The sequence below is a fragment of the Leiobunum rupestre genome, chromosome 10, assembly GCF_980474605.1.
Source record: "Leiobunum rupestre chromosome 10, qqLeiRupe1.1.hap1, whole genome shotgun sequence".
NCBI lineage: Eukaryota > Metazoa > Arthropoda > Arachnida > Opiliones > Sclerosomatidae > Leiobunum > Leiobunum rupestre.
In genome coordinates, this window is record NC_143393.1 from 1850653 (window position 1) to 1871302 (window position 20650).

At 37.6% G+C, this 20650-nt stretch overlaps 1 non-coding gene and 1 pseudogene across 1 annotated transcript; both read right to left on the reverse strand.

The window, feature by feature from the left end:
* Nucleotides 1-2102: 2102 nt before the first annotated feature.
* LOC149923342 (5.8S ribosomal RNA) lies at nt 2103-2252 on the reverse strand. Its single transcript, XR_016477134.1, has one exon. It is a non-coding gene; the product is annotated as a 5.8S ribosomal RNA (ribosomal RNA).
* A 4495-nt stretch (nt 2253-6747) lies between these two features.
* On the reverse strand, nt 6748-7795 carry LOC149923343 (large subunit ribosomal RNA; annotated as a pseudogene).
* Between the last annotated feature and the right edge of the window lie 12855 nt (nt 7796-20650).

Here is a 20650-nt window from a genome sequence, read left to right on the forward strand (position 1 = left end):
GATTTGAATTTTCTTCATGTAGAATTGAAGAATTGAACGGTGTAGTGTTGCAAAGCGCAAACGACGATTCGATTAAATTTGAACTTAGAATAAGGTAATAAATTAAATTTCACGAATTATTTATACTGTACTAAAGTTAAATTTTTATGTATTGTTCTGTTAGCCTTGAGGTGGGAGAGCCCAAGGGAGGTCCCAGGATGCTTCTGCAATTTGTGGAGCATCAATTATACTGGGACGACGGGGGCGAAGTCCATAGCAGTAGGATTCTACTCACCATCCCAATTATTATTCAATAAAAAAATTAACTTTTATCACGATTCTTTTATTATCCTATCCAACAATCTTTTCAGTATATATCAACCATTACAATAACCAGGATTATATGCAATTGCTAAAATAGTGTATTCTGCCTAGTTAAGTCTCTAAGATTTCCTCCCGTGGGAACCCCGAAACTGGATTAATTTTTATCAAAGTTGTATCAGAAGTAAATTAGGGCGAAGTAAGCGCAATGTATTTTCAGCTATTCTAATTTGCCTAATTTAACACGTGACGAATTTTTTATCGCTAACCGATGAGCAGTAACCTCTATTTTTGGTTACATTTTACAATCTCCCGTGACGTCAATTGGTTTCAGCCAATGAGAAATCAGGATTTACTTGAAGTTTCGAGTGTTATTTAATCTCTAGATATACGACTCAGCGTTCTTTTAGTTCCTGGACCTCCTCGAGAAGAGACACGTAGATTTTCGCGCTCCGTACCCCGCCTTCTCGACTCTATTTACAGGCAAAAGCTTAAGGATTTCCGTAAAAGTAAGTGACTTTATTATTTTACTGTAGAGGGAAATTAGGCCTTGTTTAAATTCAAGTAAATAGACTTAGATTCTAGCCAAATAGTCTTAGAGTCTAACCAAAATAAATAGAAAAACATTTATTGAAATTTAGGCTTAACCAATTAGGCTTAAGAATGTTGACAATAGCTTATAGAAACTATCAGTTTACAGTATGGACATCGAAGCGTATTGACTTGAAACTTTTCGTCACTGGAGAAATCCACACGTTACTAAGGAAGGCTGGATTCTACTATATTCAGCGGGGCGATGAAGTACGATGTTACAAGTGCCATGTCGTATTAGAAGGATGGGAATTAGGAGACGTACCAGAATGGGAACATGCTAGATTCTTTCCACACTGTCCGTCGAGGGATAATTCACCATCGAAAAAAAAGTACCTTTCGCAAGAATGGGAGATCCCGGCACCACCAAGGTCAGCGGCACTGGAGGATGACGATTTCATATCTATTCCGGTCAGACGTGGTGAGGTAGAACTTTTAATAAAATTATTTATACAAACTGCACTTGCAGAAGGTAGTTCGTTTCAACCCTTTAAATGAACTTGTACATATTCCTTACGAAGATCGAGTTAATTTTTTTTATATTGATAAAATGCGATTTAAACGCGTTATTTATATTGTCGGTCTAATATTAGAACCTGTTTTACGCAATCATGTAATTAAAAGTAAAATAAAATTGGAAATGTATATTTCTTGTTTTTATTGCCTAGAGATTAGAAATTAAGGGTTTCGGAAGCGATAAGCAAACGGGTAAAAATCTAATCTCCAGATATCTGCACGAGCAAAACTAATTTTGGATAATGGGGATGGGGTAAAGCAACTGGTGATTAGAAGGGATGAAAGCAATGGGGGAAAGGAGCTGGTGAACGAGAGATAAAGTATCCAGTGAATGGGGGGTGGGGGAAAACTGCTGGTGAACGGGAGAGAATCTGGTGATTAGAAATTCTGGTGATTAAGGGAGAAACGCAATGGGGGAAAGGCGCGGGTGAACGGCGGGAGAAACGCAATGGGGGAAAGGCGCGGGTGAACGGCGGGAGCCAAGCAACAGCTTTGTGTCCTTCTGGTGAATGAGAATGAAATTCTCATTCACCAGCGGGTCACCCCTTTCTCTGGTGAGTACGGCGCGCCAATTTCCCTGAAAGGAAAGGTTGGTAGCGTCTAGCGCTCTTGAAATCGATCCTCTGAAGCCAAGGAAACGATCACCGAAGCCCGAATTTTCCCCGAAGAAAAAAACGGCGCAGTGGTCAGTTCTCCGACCATCAGACAGGTGAAACTTCGGGAAAGACCCGAGGTTGCAATGTGCGTTCGAAAATTAAGTGCTCAATGTGTCCCGCAATTCACACCAAGTCTCGCAGCTGGCTTCGTTCTTCATCGACGAACCGAGTGATCCACCGTTTAGAATTGTACATAATTTTTGCAATATAAGAACCCTTGAAATATAGAAGAAAAAAAGGCGAACGCCGTCGAGAAACGACGGACGCTCTTTGGTAGAAGTTAAACGGATAAAGAGAACCCATCGAGCTGCCACGACGCCTTAAATCGTGGCCCGATCCTTACGGCGTACTTACGCTCTGACACGACGAGTTCTCACTCTACGAACGAGGCGCACTTCGACGTTCGAGGAGATTTTTTTATTTTAGAGAGTATAAGAAAGTCGTTACCGAATTGCACGGGGCGATCGTTTTGAAAGAAGCGCGCAAACAACCACGGCGCTCTCACTCGGAGAACGAGAAGAAAAACGAAATTGAGATCGGACCGTCGTTGGATCACGAGGAACCCTAGTCGCACTCGCGTGCTTTCGGCGAAACTCGAAGCTCCTTTGACGCGGGTGTTAGTCGGTACCGGCTCGGCTTCCAACTGCAACGCGCCCGTCCTTTTTCAGCATCGTTCTTCAACGCACTACTACTTTTTGCATAGCACCCACCTCCGCGAAAACCCCTACGAAACCTCCAATTTTACGAGGTGAAACGTTTTTTAGCCTAATCGAGAAAAACTTTTTCGGCTCCGGTTAACATTATCATAACCGCAGTATTGATAACTATCCTTCCGCAGGTTCACCTACGGAAACCTTTTTACGACTTTTACTTCCTCTAAATGATCCATCGTGCATTCTGAAGTATGCTTCATCAAGCAGAAACCGGTATAACGGCAGACGGAAGAATTATTAAACCATTCTTGTAATTTCTTCGTTAGAAGTGATTAATAATCTTTTGTTTGATTGGATAGAGCTTGTTTATCATTCTCTCATTTGTTAAAAAAAACCATTTGGCCTGCTATGGACAACTTGTTTTCTCATCTCATTATCTAGGGATATAATCGGTGTTTTCAACTAGACTCTTCAACTCTCTCATTGAAAAATTTTACTACCGCCTATCGGCTGAAAAGTAAATTTTGAAAAAGATAGAAAGGTTATTCGCTTTTTTAAAATTAACCATTTGAAACGTTTCCGGCGAAATACTAAAACGCTGAAAAATATATATCAAATAGGTTTTGAGAAAAATGCCTGGTGTTCGTGAACTTGAGGTTGAATTAAAAATGGCAATCGTACGCAACAATAGTAACTTTTATTTAAAAGGATTATTTACATAATTAAAACGAATGACTGAAACAGGTCGATTGAAGAAACTGAATGATAAATTTACGGGTTATGTTTACTATTTATATATTTCACATGGTGCGTAAAAATATATCACGACAACTAATATTAGTTTATAAAATATGGATTTTTTTTGCAGATATTGTTTTTTGTTTAGTTTTGTCTCCAACACCTGGTCAGAGCAAATTGGACCTCGCTGTATATAAATAAGGTAAAAAATCGTTTATTAAATTGATTTTCCTTTTCGTAAAATCAAATATATTATCTAGAAAAACGGGAGACATTCTTCGCTTATACATTTGGAGGCTTCCGAATATTTAAGAGAACTATGTCCGGGCGGATAGAACGCAGTTAACCAAAGTGAAAACAAATCTAAGATTTTTATTTTTTTCGCATTTCATAAGAACTACGTAATCACCTTGTGTTGAGCAATGTAACGCGATCATTTAAAGGTTAAAAAACGTTTCAGAGGGTTCCAGCACGGAAGACAAATACCAAAGTTGAAAAAGAGCTTGATGAAAAAATAAATGGTTTGACGGACGGACTTGTGGTTCGAAAAGCCAAAGGAATGGGTGTATTCACCACAAGGCAATTTGAAAAAAGGTAAATTAAAGAGTTCCATTTTTCCGAATCGAGGGGTGAGAAGATTTGTGAAAACGGTGCATTTAGATCTTAATAATCAGCTAGGCTAATACCCAAGACACCACCTTAGGCCTAAATCATCTAGCGACTTTGAAATCCATTAATTAAAGTAGTAGACTAATTTCGCCTTTGTGCTAGTGATTTTGACTTGAAATGCTACTCCATAACTGAAAGCTCCAGTTATTTTTAATTCCTTAAGTGGTGTTATTACTTTTTTTATTTTCTATAGATTTTTAAAAAAATCTTAAACATTTTTAAAATAAATTTTCAGAAGAATATTTATGCGAGTATGGTGGCGATATTATATCAAAAAGAGAAGGAGAAGAGAGACTTGCAAACACCGAAGGAGACTGCTATATTAATTTTTAAAGTGATGTCAATCAAAAAGATATCTGTATTGACGCTTCTAACGGCGATAGCATAGGACGTTTTATAAACCACGGACGAAAATACTTCAATTTTTTGCCTAAAAAAACCGTAAATGGCTGCTTACGATTATTTTTCAATGCCGCCAAAAAAATAGATGCCTTCAACCAACTTCTGTTTGATTATTATGGGAGAAACGGGGCCTCCGACGAGGTACCCGAATGAATGATAAAAGCCGTGGACAAATCGGTTGAAACCTTAAACGCTAAGTTAAAATATGATCATTTTTGTTAGCTATTTGAACGAAAAAGTTTTTAAAAAAATTATTAAACATAACCACCTTCTTTCGAAGGAAAAAATTATATTAAAATTGATATTTTATGACTTCCATCTATTGTCTTGCTTTCTTTTTCACGCAACACTTGTAGAACATTTTCTCCAAACTACAAATTTGTTTGTTAATTACAAATAAATTCTAATTAAATTAGTTATTTTATGAAGTAAGGTATAACAGGAAGTAATGAATGTTAATTTCTTATCAATTAACGTTATTAAAATTTTAACAGCTCAAAATTTGCAAAATGAAAGGAAAACTACGTCATTAAATTTTAGACACTCAAAAGCCTAGATTTTCTTCTGCCAGTCGCCCTTGTTATAAACTTTCCTTCCTAACAAAAACCGTGATGGTAGGCCAACCGCAGAACACGTTGGCTTACCACCTGGGTATTTGTTTAGAAGGTAAATTATTTTAAAGGGTGACTGGCAGTAGAAAACCTAGGCCTTCAAGCGTATGTTATAAACGTGTGTTTTATACAGAAATCTTTATTGTATATGCTTTTTATTATTTTATCAAATGTTTTAAAAGCTTTCTAAAGGTTTTCCTTTGGATAATATATGCGATAGATAAATAGAAAAATTATTTTTAAAATAATGCGTGGGTGAAACTAATTTCTCGGCTTACGAGGCTGCGAATTTCCGCGTATTTGGCGGCAATTCGTAGCTTCCCGCGTATCTCGCCGCGCAATTGCGTGGAAACCGTCCTCACGGATACTTGTCGGCCGTGCCGAACTTCCGTCACTCGAGTCTTCTCAAATGTTTGTTTATTTGCTTTGGTTATCCGCCGGGAATCGAACCCGGGACCTGGCGTTCCAAATACCAGCGCCCTCCACTGTTCGTCCGCCAAACGGGGTAACGACTATCGGCGTTTCGGCTCAACTGGTGCTTCCGAATTTACGGTTTACCACCCTTTTCAAAATTTAATATCGAGCTATAGTTCACCACATGTTTTTTTTTGCGTAATTTCGTATAAATATATATGGAAGCCGCGACGCGTTTCAAGTCTCACCCAATGTGAATAATGTGCCGGAAAAACTCCTCAAATAGACGCTTTCCAATTTCGGGTCCCCCGCCGAGATTCGAACCCGTGACCCGGCGTTCCGTATACAAACGCCTTCCACCGTTCGTACGCCGAACGGGGTAACGCCTACAAACGTTTCGGCTCAACTCCAGTGTATGGTTGCTGCAATGGCTCGAACAACTTTAAACGGACGGGGGGTCACGCGATAACGACATAAACCAACAAAAAATGGACCTAGCGATAGAGAATCGAATGTAAAAAAAGGCTCCTTATCTCATCGTAAGCCTAAAATAAGATACGCTGACGGTTATATAAGACGTGAAGTTAGCTTGGGTAAGACCACATTCGACATCATGAGCAACGCCGACGACGACCAGCAGCAGCAGCCGTCGCCCCCATTGACCCCCCACCACGATGATGATGATGATGATGCGGCTGCCGGTATCGGGTTCGACGCCGACCCCCCTTGCAGCGGCAGCAGCGACGACGACTTTGTCGACCAGCACTCGAGCGTACGTTGGACATTTTTCTGGTTTTCTATATATTTGTCGACGCGCCCCTCTGCTGAGAGAGAGCGTGTTATTGCGAATGTTTGTCGTGTATATAATTTTTCTTCATGTTCTTACAGACGGCAACGCCGACGCCGCTTACCGCTCGATGACGACCGCCACATCATTTCTATAGTTCGCCACTGCAACGACGGTCATTCCCACGGCCACGGCACCACGGGGGGCGTCTTTTGGGAATTGGTCATGGGGTTTGGCGCCGATAGAGGCTGGCTAACCGGACGCTCCCTAAATTCCGTGCGCACCAACTTTATACGGTTCGTCCGACCGGCCAAAGCTCTAAAACGGCGAGTATTAATAAAACCTATAAAAATAACTATTAAACAACCTGGACATGTCCTCGAAGTTACTAGTTATGATTTTCTTGAATACAATCATACAGTCAGAGGATGAGTCTCAATAAATCGCTGCTCTATTAAGTACTACACCCCGACCGGTACCGAAGTCGTCTACGGACGATTTGGTGCCATAACATTTCTCCGAAGATAAAAATCAACAAGCCAAAGCCGCGAAACTCTGAAGGCTTTTCGCCGAGACCGCGCCGAAACGCATCTCGACTTGCGTAGCCAACAGACGCAAAAGGCACGAATGATACCATTGCAGCGACTAGACAGGATTCTGACTTAGAGGCTTTCAGTCATAATCCTACGGATGGTGGCTTCCCACCACTGACCGCTCGACCAAGCACATATACGAACCTGCAGTTCCTCTCGTCCTGAGCAGAATTACTATCGCAACGACATGTCAACCGTAGGGTAAAACTAACCTGTCTGACGACGGTCTAAATCCAGCTCACGTTCCCTTCTTGTGGTTGAACAATCCAACGCTTGTCGAATTCTTCTTCGCACTGATAGGAAGAGCCGACATCGAAGGTTCGGAAAGCGACGTCGCTTGGCCGCCACAAGCCAGTTATCCCTGTAGTTAATTTTCTGACACATCTTGCTTAAAACTCTTAGTCAAAAAGATCGATAGGCCCCGCTTTCACGGTCCCTATTCATACTGAAAATCAAAATCAAGCTAGCATTTGCCCTTTTGCTCAACGCGAGGTTGCTGTCCTCGCTGAGCTCGCCTTAGGAGACCTTATGACAGATGTACCGCCCCAGTCACACTCGCCGCCTAACATTGTCTTTGGAGCGGAACGCGCCGAATTGCTAGAGCCCGTCACTTAGTGCTAGAAAGGTGAACCTTTCGTTTCGCTCTCCGCTACACCGAGTAAGTAAAGAAACGATGAAAGTAATGGTATTTCACCGGCGGCCGCAAGCGACCTCTCATGTCTCTTCACAGAGTCAGACTAGAGTCAGGCCAAACAGGGTTTCTTTCCCCGCTGTTTTTGCCAAGCCCGTTCCCTTGGCTGTGGTTTCGCTAGATAGTAGATAGGGACAGTTTGTCTGAATTAATAGCCTGGTGTACCTAGTTACAAACACCGTACCACTGTAGGCCTATCATCATAGTGCCCTACGCCAGCGTCCACCTAGCCCGGAGAGGTTACAAAACCAAGCATGAAGGTGAAGCAATTTTTGGACCAATTCCGACTTCGCACACAGCAGTGGGATTAAGAATGGATGTTGTAACAACTCCAGCCGACCTCCTACCTACACCGGTAAGGAGTCGAACCCTCTGGGGAGAGCTCCTAAGGGGGAACGACGGGCACACAGCAGTCCAATTTACCCGGCACAGACGGCACCGAAGAACCTGGTGTTGTTCCAAAAGGTTGTGAAAGAGGCCCGCCGCCCCACAGCAGGCCATCCAATCCGCCGAGGCGGCCAGTTTGCACAGACCCTCTCCGCTAGCCTGAGCCGAAGCCCAGTATCCAGCTCAAACCTGACCGAAGTCGGAGGTGGAGATAAGATCATTTGATCGAAGCTAACATCTCCCAGTGCGCCACCGCCCTTATGGGTTACCAGAGCCGAACCCTGACTCCCTGGTAAAGCCACCAGTTATTGCACACTCTGACCCATTTAGGGCCAGTAGATAGGGACTGTTGGAATCTCGTTAATCCATTCATCCGCGTCACTAATAAATGACGAGGCCCAATGTTAACAGCAAAAAATAGGATGGGGCCTGGAATACCAAATGGAGCCAGACCCCTCAACACAAAAAAACTCCGCGGCAAAAAAACGTTCAAAAAACACTATTTGAGAAAACATTTATTGGCTATTACCATAAGAAAAATAATATATCCCTATAAGTTAATCACCGCCATAGAACTAATACTAACGGCGATTTCTTCCAAGAAAATTCCAACTGTTTCTACCGCCACCTATTGATATTAGTAAGTACTATAGACATTTAGTTTAACTTTTTAAAATGATTAAATTAAAACAGTAAAAGCCTCTAGTAAATAATTCGAGATTTAAAATTAACTTAAGATAAGTTAAATTATTTATTTTTTATTTTTAAATAACATAGATGTCACTACCAAAAATACCCGTTCCGGCAACTTCCGGGTGACCTCTCCATTATGACCTCTGTCATACGGTAGTCTGCTAAAAACTTGAAAGTTTCGCGAGTCGTGCTTTGTTTTGGCTGAACATTAACTTAATAATTGAATGTGTTTGAAATGTCGTTAACTCGAAAAAAAAATGCTCAAACCCAATGCAATTTACAGTACTTATTGCAATCAATGTCTACAGCGAAAATTCAACCCATGGCTAAAGTAAAATTTGTTGTTAATAAGAGTACTAGCACCTTTGACAATCAATCAAGTATAGCTATTTCAACTCAAACTGACCCAGTAAATTGTGTTCATAAAACAATTCGTAATGTTTATGTGCAAACTAACAAAATTAACTTTCGCGAAACTTGCAAGACTGTTTCTACTCAATGTTGCACTTTACCAAAACCAGTGCCTTCATATAAAAGTTTCAAAACAGTTGAAACTCAATGCTTATTGAAAACATGCATTATTCAAAAACTTGTCCCTGTTACTGCTTACAGGGAAAGTAAGCAAACTCAAACTGACACCAAAGAACTTTCTCAATCTATACCATCACTTGCGCTCCTGTCAAATTATTAGTATCAGCCAAAACTTTTCTTGAAGAATGTTCTAAGTGTTTCAAATTGCAATATGAGGTTAGATGCATAAATACTCATTTGTTCAACATGTATTTTTGACCACTTATTTTTAAATATCTTAGATTTAACAGGACTACAAGATGGATTTTTTTATACTTGTTACGAGACCAGATGTTACAGGAATATTAGGAGCTGATTTGGAGCCAGTTTCACTATCAATTAAGGATGGAAATTGCACGTTGTCTGTGATATTTAATAGGAGTGAAAACTATAATATTTTGTATGATGATGGGACTTTAGATTTTAAAACTGTCTCATCTATTGACGAAAGTTTCGCCACTGCGCAACAAAGTTTTTTGCCCGGGAATATCATCTAAAAAAATTGAAGATGATAATGGAAACAATTGTGTATCACTAAATTCTTTAGTTCGTTTGGAATATCCTGTTGTTAGATACCAGTCTACAAAGTGTGAAATTTACTACTGTGTGGAAAGACCAACAAGATGCGATTTAAAACAGTGCCAACATTGTAAATGCACAACTAATCTTGCCACTAAAGCAAAAAAACGTCGTTTAAAAGAAACTCCCACTCGAAAATTTAAAAGGCAGAGAATAACAAGTAATTTCAGCTTGCAAAAACTATCTCCTTCAAGTAGAAATATACGCCCTTCAAAACTACGGCAATCCAAAAATATTTTGCATCAGCACGTTTTGAAGCTTGAAAGGAAGTTGAACAATCGAGAAGTTAAAATTGAAGAAAGTCAGTCTGAAGAATTAGAGATTGCTAAGAACTTCATTAATACTAACTGCCAAGAAGATTTAAATGACGTACTTAATGATCAGAATCTGAGTAGACAAAAAAGGCAGTTACTAAAGAGGGCTTGGGAAAAAGACTCACTTTGGAGACAGAAGAAAGATAATGAAATTTTTTATAAAGATCAAACTCAAAATAAAACTGGTGAAAAAACCAACAAATGGAGCGCAATAACTATGCGCGTGGCACTAGCAGTATATTGTCGTAGCCCTGCTGCCTACAAAGCGTTAAAAAACTTCCATATTTTTCAGTTGCCATGCGAGAACACATTAAAGCGACGCACGAAGCACTTCAGTTTAAAACCTGGACTAAACCATGATTACTTAGAAAAAGAAGAAACCAAGTACAAGGTTTTTCAAGTAGAGAAAACAAAAAAAGGCGATAAAGTACCTCTAGGGCTGGGGACTTTAATATTTGATGAAGTAAAAGTAATAGACAAAGTTATATGGAACTCAAAATCAAATGAATTTAAGGGGTACGCTATGACAAGAAGTGAGTTCAACGATTTGAATGATGTATTTGAGCCTAAGAAAAACAACGCACCATTACCAACTCAGTACATTTTACAGTTTATTTGGAGAGACCTGAGCTCTAATTATCACTTGATTGGCCCTTTTTTAACCTCTTCAGCCACCTTCTCGCAACACTTTGTTGTAGATGCTTTAATGAAAACTATAGAAGCTCTGAATGCATATTCTTTCAGAACAAAAGCTTTGGTCTGTGATGGGTCGTCTGAGAATCTGTCACTTATTAAAGCCACAATGAATCATCATGGAACATTTCCACTGGACCCATCATTTGAAAACCCATTTGTTAAAGGCGAAAATATTCACTGGGTGATATGTCCCACCCACCAACTAAAGAATGTAGTTCAAGGTTTATTTTCATCAAAGGTAAAAGGGCCAAAGCAATTTAAAAGAGATGGCGTTGAGTTTGGCTGGGCAGATATTCAAGCTCTTAAAAGAAGAGAAGAGGCAAGATCCCAAGACAATATTTCTAGATTGAAAATATTAAATTAGGATTTAATTATTTTTGCGAATGGGTCAAAGAAGAACTTGGAGATCCCAAATTCAAAATCAGCTCCCCGTTTCAAACTCAATTCTTAATCTGGCAGACCTGGGATTTGCTAAGAATTTATGTTTTTGGAATTATTAACCTCAGTGAAGATTTTCTAAACCACAATCCGGAATATTTTATATCACCTTTGCGAGTTAACGGTAGTTCTGTTGAGAGTTTCTTTTCCCAAATAAAATATACCACTGGAGGCAAAATAAGCGGTAGAAATTTCTGTGAAGGTTTAAAAGCTGTTCTTTCAAAAAAAAATGTACACGGTCACGCGAGCAGCAACAAAGATATTCGGGATACTCACCTATATATTCGTGAAATTGATATATAGCTCTGAAATTTTAATGAGGAAACCCATTTTTAAATTGTATGATGTTTTTTTTTTCAATGTTAAAGGCTTTTTAAGTAAAAAAATTATGAACCTAATAAGCTACCTAACTTGTTGTTGATACAAGTTTACGAATAAAGAAACCAAAGGGAAAGGGGCTTTTAGTTCAATTTCTTTTTGATTTCGCTTTCCGTCCATAGCCTTTTGGAAGGAAACCGGGGATTGACTAACTTTAACCAGAACTATAGCCTATACTATGTCCAATACTATGTCATCAGCGCGAGGTTGACTTATACAACGTAGAATGTATTCTAAGTATTGGCTCCTAATGGCATCCCGCACTCACTTCGCTTGAGCGCTGGGGGTGCACGGCGCCACCCCAAACCCAGGATAAACCTTTACTGCGGATAGACGAAACGAGGTACAATACTTACGACGTATATCTACTGTAAGAAATAGTTTACTTTTAAGATATATAGGAAACCAAAATTCACGAAGAATATCAGTCGTTATTAATATGTAGTATAAAATTAGATAGAAATGTATAACTTACGAAGTATATATGCCTAAAATTTAATTTAAAGATGCGATTTTGTTTTCCTTCTACGTATTTATCAGTTTTATGTTCTAAAATTGGAAGGTGGTGGTGTACAAATCGAAACGAACTTGACTTTTCAATAAAAAAATTAAAAAATTACTCTGACCAATTGACCTTTCTTAAAATTCAATTATGGCGGGCGACAATACCTCTGTATTGGAAAGTCTTGTGAGCTTGTTTATCTGCATTTTTATTGTATAACGTAGAGGTTTTTCACGCCGGAAAGACAGCGATGGGACTTGGGGGCACGATGAAACTTAAGTCCTTTCTTATCAATTTGTATATTTCATCATCTTCATTTAAAAAAAGCGTTATTAACTATTGTATTTTATTTGTTTTTAAACAATTTACCAGTTTCTACATCTCCGGATGTACAACTCCCTGAAGAAGTTTCAGTTGTAGTGCTTCTAGATTAATAAAAACCATTAAGTATAAATAGCTAAAGAATCGGATTTAGGGGCTTATGGTAAATTATAGTATTATTTAAGTCTTACTATACAGCATGCACAATGAATGAAAAGTTGCATTATTTAAAATTCATTTCAGATTTTGGTAGTGTATGACCACAAATGTTTTACGATAATTAAAAAATTTCCAACAAATTGTTCATTTGTTAGTCATCTTGCTTACTCTCCAAGTCGGCCTGATACGTTTCTAATTCGCTTTTACTATATCTGATATCAGCCAATTAGGAATTTCTTCGCGCTTAGGTTTTTTTCCCTTATAGTCGAAGAGCACTTCGGTGAAGGGAGGAATATTATTGGCAGCAACGAAAAACAAGCGTAGAACACCATTGATATTTTTTTGGTATAGCATTGAAAAGCGTAAGACTGTGGTTAATTGTGGCCCCGTAAGTTTTTGGGTTGGATGCGTCGAAACATGTCTTTTCCATTGAAATCTTAAAAAAAAATAGCAGCAATCGCCGGCCGTTGCTTTTAGGCGTTTTCTCCCTCTTCTTTGGAAATGTGAGCACCGCCATATTCGCAGATGAACTCACCTGCAGAAAAATTATATTTATTATTTTGCTAAAATGTATTTAAATTTGTCTATTTAATTTTTGAATTAAAATTTATTTTATTTATATTCTTTACCTTTTTCAAACGCTTTCGTTGTAAACAACCCTTCACCTTTGTGTTTTGTTTGTCACGTTATGAGTCCTTTAGTTGATCCGGTCCTGATTTTGTCGTCAAGCTCATCTTCGATCTTTGCCTTGGTTTTTCTTGCAGGTACCCGCTGAGATAGATCAATTGAAATTAGGTTTGCGCTTACTGATTATAGAATTTAAATCCTACTATTTTGAGGCAATCCTTTTTTGTTCCATTTCCGAAAATTGACAAGCTGACATATTTCTGCCTCCGAACGCGCTGTTCTTCGGTGTTTGAATCTTGAATAAGAAAACATTATTAGAAGAATTTTTATAATAGTTTTTAATGCATCACTTGTAGGCTATTTAGTTAATCCATCTGCTTCGGGTACCACAAATCCCTCAAATTTTAGGAATTTGCTATCGGTTAAATTATATTGGTAGGATTTAGCCAAATCTGGTTTGAGGTCATATTGTGCCGGGAAGACAGCGCTGGGACTTGGGGGCACGTTGAAACTTAATTCATTTCTTATCAATTTGTATATTTCATCATCTTCATTTAAAAAAAGCGTTATTAACTATTGTATTTTTTTTTAAACAATTTACCAGTTTCTACATCTCCGGATGTACAACTCCCTGAAGACGTTTCAGTTGTAGTGCTTCTTGATTAATAAAAACCCTATAGAGCCTTTTAATATAAATAGCTAGGGAATCGGGTAAAAGGGCTCGGCTAGCGAATCGGGTTAAGCGCTCGGCTACGGAATCGAAAAAGGAAGTTTATTTAGGTACATATCAGTCAAATAATCAGTTGACCGCCAATCCTTTATTTATAAGTGTAAACTATTGCCTAGACACTTATTTCTTCGTCATGTTATCTAATACAACTGCCAATTTCTTATTCAGTTTTACTCCTTAGGACACTCCAAAAATATTGCTTTCACGTGTACTGCTATATCTCAGGGACAAAAACTCCCGAAAAAATAGTTCTCAGATTAAGCTTATTATAACCACTGACCACAACCGAATTTAAAAAAATTTACTATCGCTGTTGTTGTTTTCGAAGTTTTTCATGAATCGGTCGAATTGTTGCACCTTGGGTGTTTCTTTGGGAAATCCTTTATAAAACCCCTTTTCCTGCATAACTTTTCTCGGGCCCTTCCCTCATTTGGCTGATTTTGCTTTTTCTACGACTTCCTCTAACTGGTCGTTAGAATTCATGATTAATTGAATTGGTTCCCCGAGTTCAACCAAACTGCTTGTATTTTCAAACAACGGCAGGTTTTTGGTGGTTTAGTCTTTCGGTCCCAAATAAATTATTAAGACAAAAAGCTGAATTTATTGTCTCAGACCTGATGATGTTCCCGAAGGGGTAACGAAACTAGTTGTGGTTTTTAAGTTATTTTATGTACAAGTGTCTTTATTAATTTTAACAATTAACATATTAAGGAAAGCGTTTAAAAAACTCAATACTGCAAAAATGGTAGCGAAACTATAAGTGAAAGAATTTTTTATTTAAAAAAAGCTAAATTTAACGTTTTATCTTAGACGTTAAATATTTTTTAAGTTCAAACATAAGAACATATCACGACCATTAGCTTAAAGAGGGTTTTACGGTTAAATTAAATTATTTTTGTTTAGGTTACAAATTTAAAATTTACGGTTGGAACTGGAATAAGTCAAATGTGCCTTAGAGAAGTTATTATATAATACCCGATGAATCAAAGATGATTTGAACGACAACTGGATGAAATTACGTCTTGTGAATGCGTGGATGTACTAAGAGCACTAAGATTCCTTTCTGATGTTCGGCTGAAGGCAAAAGGAGAATAACTCAAAAGTTAATTGATTAAAAAATAAAAAAATAGCATAAAATATGTGTAAAAAATTTAATATTAACTTTTCACCCAACCAAAATCAATCTTTTGAAATACCTATATATCCGCTGGCAAGTTTTCTCTTGCTCGCTCGGCTACTAAGAAACTCCTCCTCTAATTCAGTGGCCTGTGCAGAGACGGTCTGCAATTTTAGTTGTTGTGGAAATTTTATCTTTCACCAACACTCCAACGTGATTTAGAACAGCAAGTGCAGCTAAAAGAATTAGACGGAAATTGGGTTAAATAGGGGTTGCCTTTAAACTTTAAATAAAGCAAAAAAAGAAAAAAATAATTTCATATAGTCCAATGAATTATAAATTGTTTACAGGAAATTATTTTTAATATACGGTTTATAAATGAGAAAGTTACTTTTTTTCAGTTCCGTTTAGGTGATTTTCAGAAATCAATTTGCGAATTACAGTCGATTCATCGGAATGCACTAAATATCCCTGGGAAATTCCACTCCTAGATGATTAATTTTGATCCGCATTTCTCCGAGAATTCCTTATGGTTTTGTATAAGATGTCTAGGCAGATCTCCGGAGGTTAACTTTTTCTCAAATTCGGCATGGAATGTTTGCACGTCTTTTTACGTGCTTGTGTTCTGCAAATTTACAATTATATTTAACTTTAAATAGTTTAAACAATAGGAGTTTGTAAAGAAAAAGCTACGCTTGAAGTATTGATCTAAGCTCGTTCGCCCGGTAGTACGAAGAATTTTAGTAGATTTTAAAGTTCATCAATTTTGAAATATTTTAAAACTGAAGTGGAAAGGATTAAATCTATGGAAATTAACATTTAAATTAACGAGGAATCTATAGTTCTAGAAATTTGTTTTTTGAAACGATGAAATACTTTTGGAAATTAACGTAGAACCCTTGAATTTAAGATTCGTAACTTAAAAATGATATATTAATTTTAATATAATCATATTCAAATAATAAACTCCAATTTTTATTATATAAGAAGTCCACATGGAAATTAACATGGGAAAATTAAATATATAAAGGGGAGCCTCAGAACTGATTCTAGAAAGATGTATTTCTTAAAATATAAAACGTTATTTAAAATAAAAGACATACAAAATAAAAAATTAATCTAACGTTCTTTTCATTTTCCCTGATGTTTAGCCTAGATATTTGGATTAATCTTGAAATTTTACAGGGAGCTCGGGAACCGGTAACAGGTTGTTAAAAAAGTACGAATTACCCTGAAATGAAGAGTTCAATTTTAAAATAAATAACTTTATCACAGGAGCAAAAACCACACCATCTATTCGGCAACGAAGAGACTCCGCGAATGATTAACAGGTCTTTACAGGGCATATAATGCTCGCGGTAAGCATTTAAGTAACTAAATTTTTGTTTTAGGTAATATGTGTCGATTTTGCGAACCGAGCGGCGGATGTGCTGAAACCCGAAAAAACGCTTTATCCGATTGATGGCACCACGTAAGTTAATTTAATGATAAGGGAAATTTTCACTAAAAGTTGATGCGCGTTAGTTAAGCCAAAATTGGAAATGTTTGATAAAAATTAATTTTCAATTTGCATAAAAATACTTTGTTTTCGGGTGTTTCCACTTCAAGATCCGCACAGCGGTGAGAGGATATGGTTTTGAGCATGGAATATTAAATGCGTCTCGTATTTGTTGTGAAAATCGGGAACCGGTGGTTGGAGGCACAACAACGGGAAATTTTATGAATTTTGCAGCCTTTTTAGGAAATCGTCATATAATTGATGGACGGAAATATACCTAGCCCTTACTCAAAGATATTAATTCACCAAGGCGGGGGAAGATGGAGACAAAATGCGAGTCGTAGCCTTTCGTGGCGTTAATTAAATCTGAGAGAGGACCCAGCAAACACAAATTGTCCCTGGGACGTCCCAGCATGGTCCTTAGAGCCCAGCTTGGTCCCGTCCAAAATTCGTCCTACGGGACGAATAACGAACGTCCCATTTTAGTCCTCGTAGAACCAATTTCGCGACATCCGATATTCAGCCCAATCGACGTCGCATGGATCTCCACTATTCGTCCGAAATGTTTCGTCCATCAATGCTATCTAGAGGTGCGTTTATCAGCAATTAATTTTAATTTTTTTCACCTGTATTTGTATTTGAGCTGATAATGATTAATGAACCAGAAAATATTAATTTTATTGAGAATATTATTATTTAAATTTACGAGTTTATTTAACGTGAATTAATGAAATTACGTGTTAAATCAAAACTATTTAATTAATTTTATCTGTTCTTAATTTTTAAATTTTTTTATATTATTTTTCTTAATTTTTATTTCCATTATTTTCATTTGATGAATTGTTTCTACAATCACAGCCAATTACTGCGAAAAAGCTGATCTAAGTTGGCCGAGCCACGGCCCCCTGCACGCGCTCACGCTGCTCGCGACGATAGCGGCCCCGGCAAAGAATTTCCTCCCCATGTATTTTGTCGACAGCGATTTTCTGTCGCTTGGAGCGCTGGCGTAACAACCAGAATCTATCTAAGAGGCGGGAAGTTTAACTTACGTTTCAATGGCGATGAATTTGAATTAGTAAAGCTTGTCTCAACTGTTTTGTCAAATTTGTAGAGGTTAGCAACAAACAATAAATAATTACACCTTTTAAGTAGGTAAGTTTTAATTTCCAATATTTTCTTTTTAAGAAATAAGGCAATATTTTGAGTAGTAACATTTTATAGCTAAGCCTAACCATAAATGGTTCAAGTTTTGTATTGGCAATGAGTTTTCAAGTTATTATAACTGTATTTTGCAGTTATTTAAGACTATAGTTATGATAACTACTCATAATGTGGGTCATATTCTCCAAACTTTGTTGTTCTTTATAATTTGCGTATGGTAAAACATTAATAATTTGCTCAAACTGTTTTTATAGAATCAGGTTTTTTTAATAAGTGAAAATTACCCTAGTGAAAAAATGCCAGCAAAATGTTCGGTTCCATTGTGTTCATCGACTTTTAAGAAGACCAAAGTGTCATTTCATCAGTTTCCAGCTGATGAAAATGTATGTAAACTTTGGATTAAGAACATCTCTAGGAAGGATTTTGGAGTCAATGAAGCGTACACTTCGCATGGAAGAGTGGTTTGTGGTATGCATTTTAAGGAATGAGATTATCATGGAGGTAAAGTATTAAGGCAACAAATTAAATGTATTTTTAGTATACGAGACTGTAGCTTAATGTTGGTTCATTCTAATTACCAGAATTATTAATTTGTTACTAAAGTTTAGTTTTCTAAGTTTTAGCAATACCATAAGTAACATATTAAACATTAGTATGGCACTAGGCGACTTCAGATAATGATAGTCTGTTGTGGCTTGATTGCGTAATCTGGGGATTTGGAACCAGAAAGCCATTACTATCTATTACTTTGTGGCATTACATTTTAGCCAATAAGCAATTAGTGAATGTTTATAGTAAGTTCCAATTCAACTCACTCAGATCTGTTAGTCCTACGGATGTTATGTTTTATATGGTCATTGCCTACATACTATAATTAAATAATATAGCGTTGGGAGAATAGGAAGTGTCACACTTATATTGTATTATGTTACTTAGGTATTATCAAATGTTCAATCAACTCGGCGCAATCTTTAATAATGTCACAATGTGTTATTAATGGTAAAAAACTAGTTGAATTAATCAATTACAGGTCAAAAGGTTCGCAGACTTAAAAAAGGAGCGGTTCCAACTGTTTTCCAAGATTATCCAAACTACATGCAACCCAAACAAATGGGCAGAAATTTAAGGCCTCCACCTACAAAGATTTTAAAGTCAGCATCAACTTCAACATTTCAAGAAGCTAGAGTCATTCAAAATGCTTCTAGCTTTAAAGAAAAGTACTTGCCTGAGAAGCCCGTAGAAGTGGATGAACTCCGAAAGGTCTTGTGCAAATGAAAAGGAACATCAATAGCTTGAGGTGTAAAATCTGGCTACAGAATCAAAAACTGCAAGATCAACAAGAAATTATAGACTCACTTAGAACTGAACTTACTAAATTTAATAAACTCCCATTAAAAAAGGTTCAAGAACTTATGACCGATGCTGATAAAGAAAATGAAGAGGCGATTTTTTTGCTAAACATAATTTGCAACTATAAAAAAAAGCGACCTACATGGAATGAAGCTGCTGTAAGACAATGCGCTTTATGGAACTTTTCATCGCCAAAAGGCTACAGCTACCCCAGGAAATCTGGTATTCTTTCTTTACCTTCTAAGCGAACCCTAAAAAGATACGTAGGGGGGTATCAATGGAGAAACTGGTGTATCGCCAATTATCAAAGAACGATTGAGACTAGAAGCCAGTCAACTTGATCACAAAATAGATTTGTGTCTCTAATTATAGATGAAATGTCCATCAAGCCTCAAGTTAAGTATGATAAAAAGTTAGACCGGATCTTTGGTTTGAAAGACACAACAAGACACATTGAAGGCACATTGCCCAGTACATCGGATCAAGTTGAACCCACAAAACCCAAAGATCCAGTGGTTGCCAATCAACTTCTTTGTTTTATGATAAGTGGTATTGCTATTTCGTTCACCATACCAGGAGCTTACTTTTTTTCAAAGCAGCTTACAGGCGTTGAGCTACACCAGCTAACACTTTTGGTCATCCGGGAAATTGAATCGTGTGAATTTTTCATCCTACGAATTGTGACGGACAATCACAAAACAAATTGTGCGCTGCTGCGTTTGTTGGGTGATGGTCCACGTTCCAAATTTACACCAGCAGTGCCTCACCCTATAGATGGAAGCAGAGTGTTGCACCTTAGTTTTGATGCAAGTCATATTTTAAGGAATATGAAAAACAAATTTCTAGAAACCAAGAGTGAAGAAGGTTCTGAAGATTTGTCAGGAAAGTATGTGATCTGGCTCTATGAACTTCAAAAAAATTTGAACAGAGTGTCAGTCGCGCGATGGACGTCTTTTCACCTGAAGTTATAGCAGCTCTGGAATATCTTATGACCTACAGTGAAAGCCATCCACAAGCTTACAAATTTAGAACAGCAGGACCAACTATTGCATATATGAAAAACATCAAAAAATGGTATGACATGCACAATGTAGCTACCATGAGTCTCGGGTACGAGTCCCGAAATCCAAACAAGTTTCCATTTTTTTTCCATAAGCGACGAAAGATTGGCCTGGCTTCAAGATGATTTTCCTCAATATTTGGAAAAGGTTCAGCTGGAATGTGAGAAGAAAGTTCTGACATCAGAAACGTACGAAGCTATTAAGCTTACTACAGCTTCTACAATATCTTGCGTGTCCTACCTCCTTAAATCTGGTTTTCAATTCATCTTGACAAGAAAACTCACTAGCCATGCCATTGAAATGTTCTTCAGCATTCTTAGGCAAATAGCGGGAGGCAATGACATGCTTGATGCAAGAGCCACCATTTTCAGTTTGGAATCCATTCTTAAAAAAGATACACTCTCAAAAACCAAACCTAAGACATCTAACGTTCCCGACGACAGCTTCA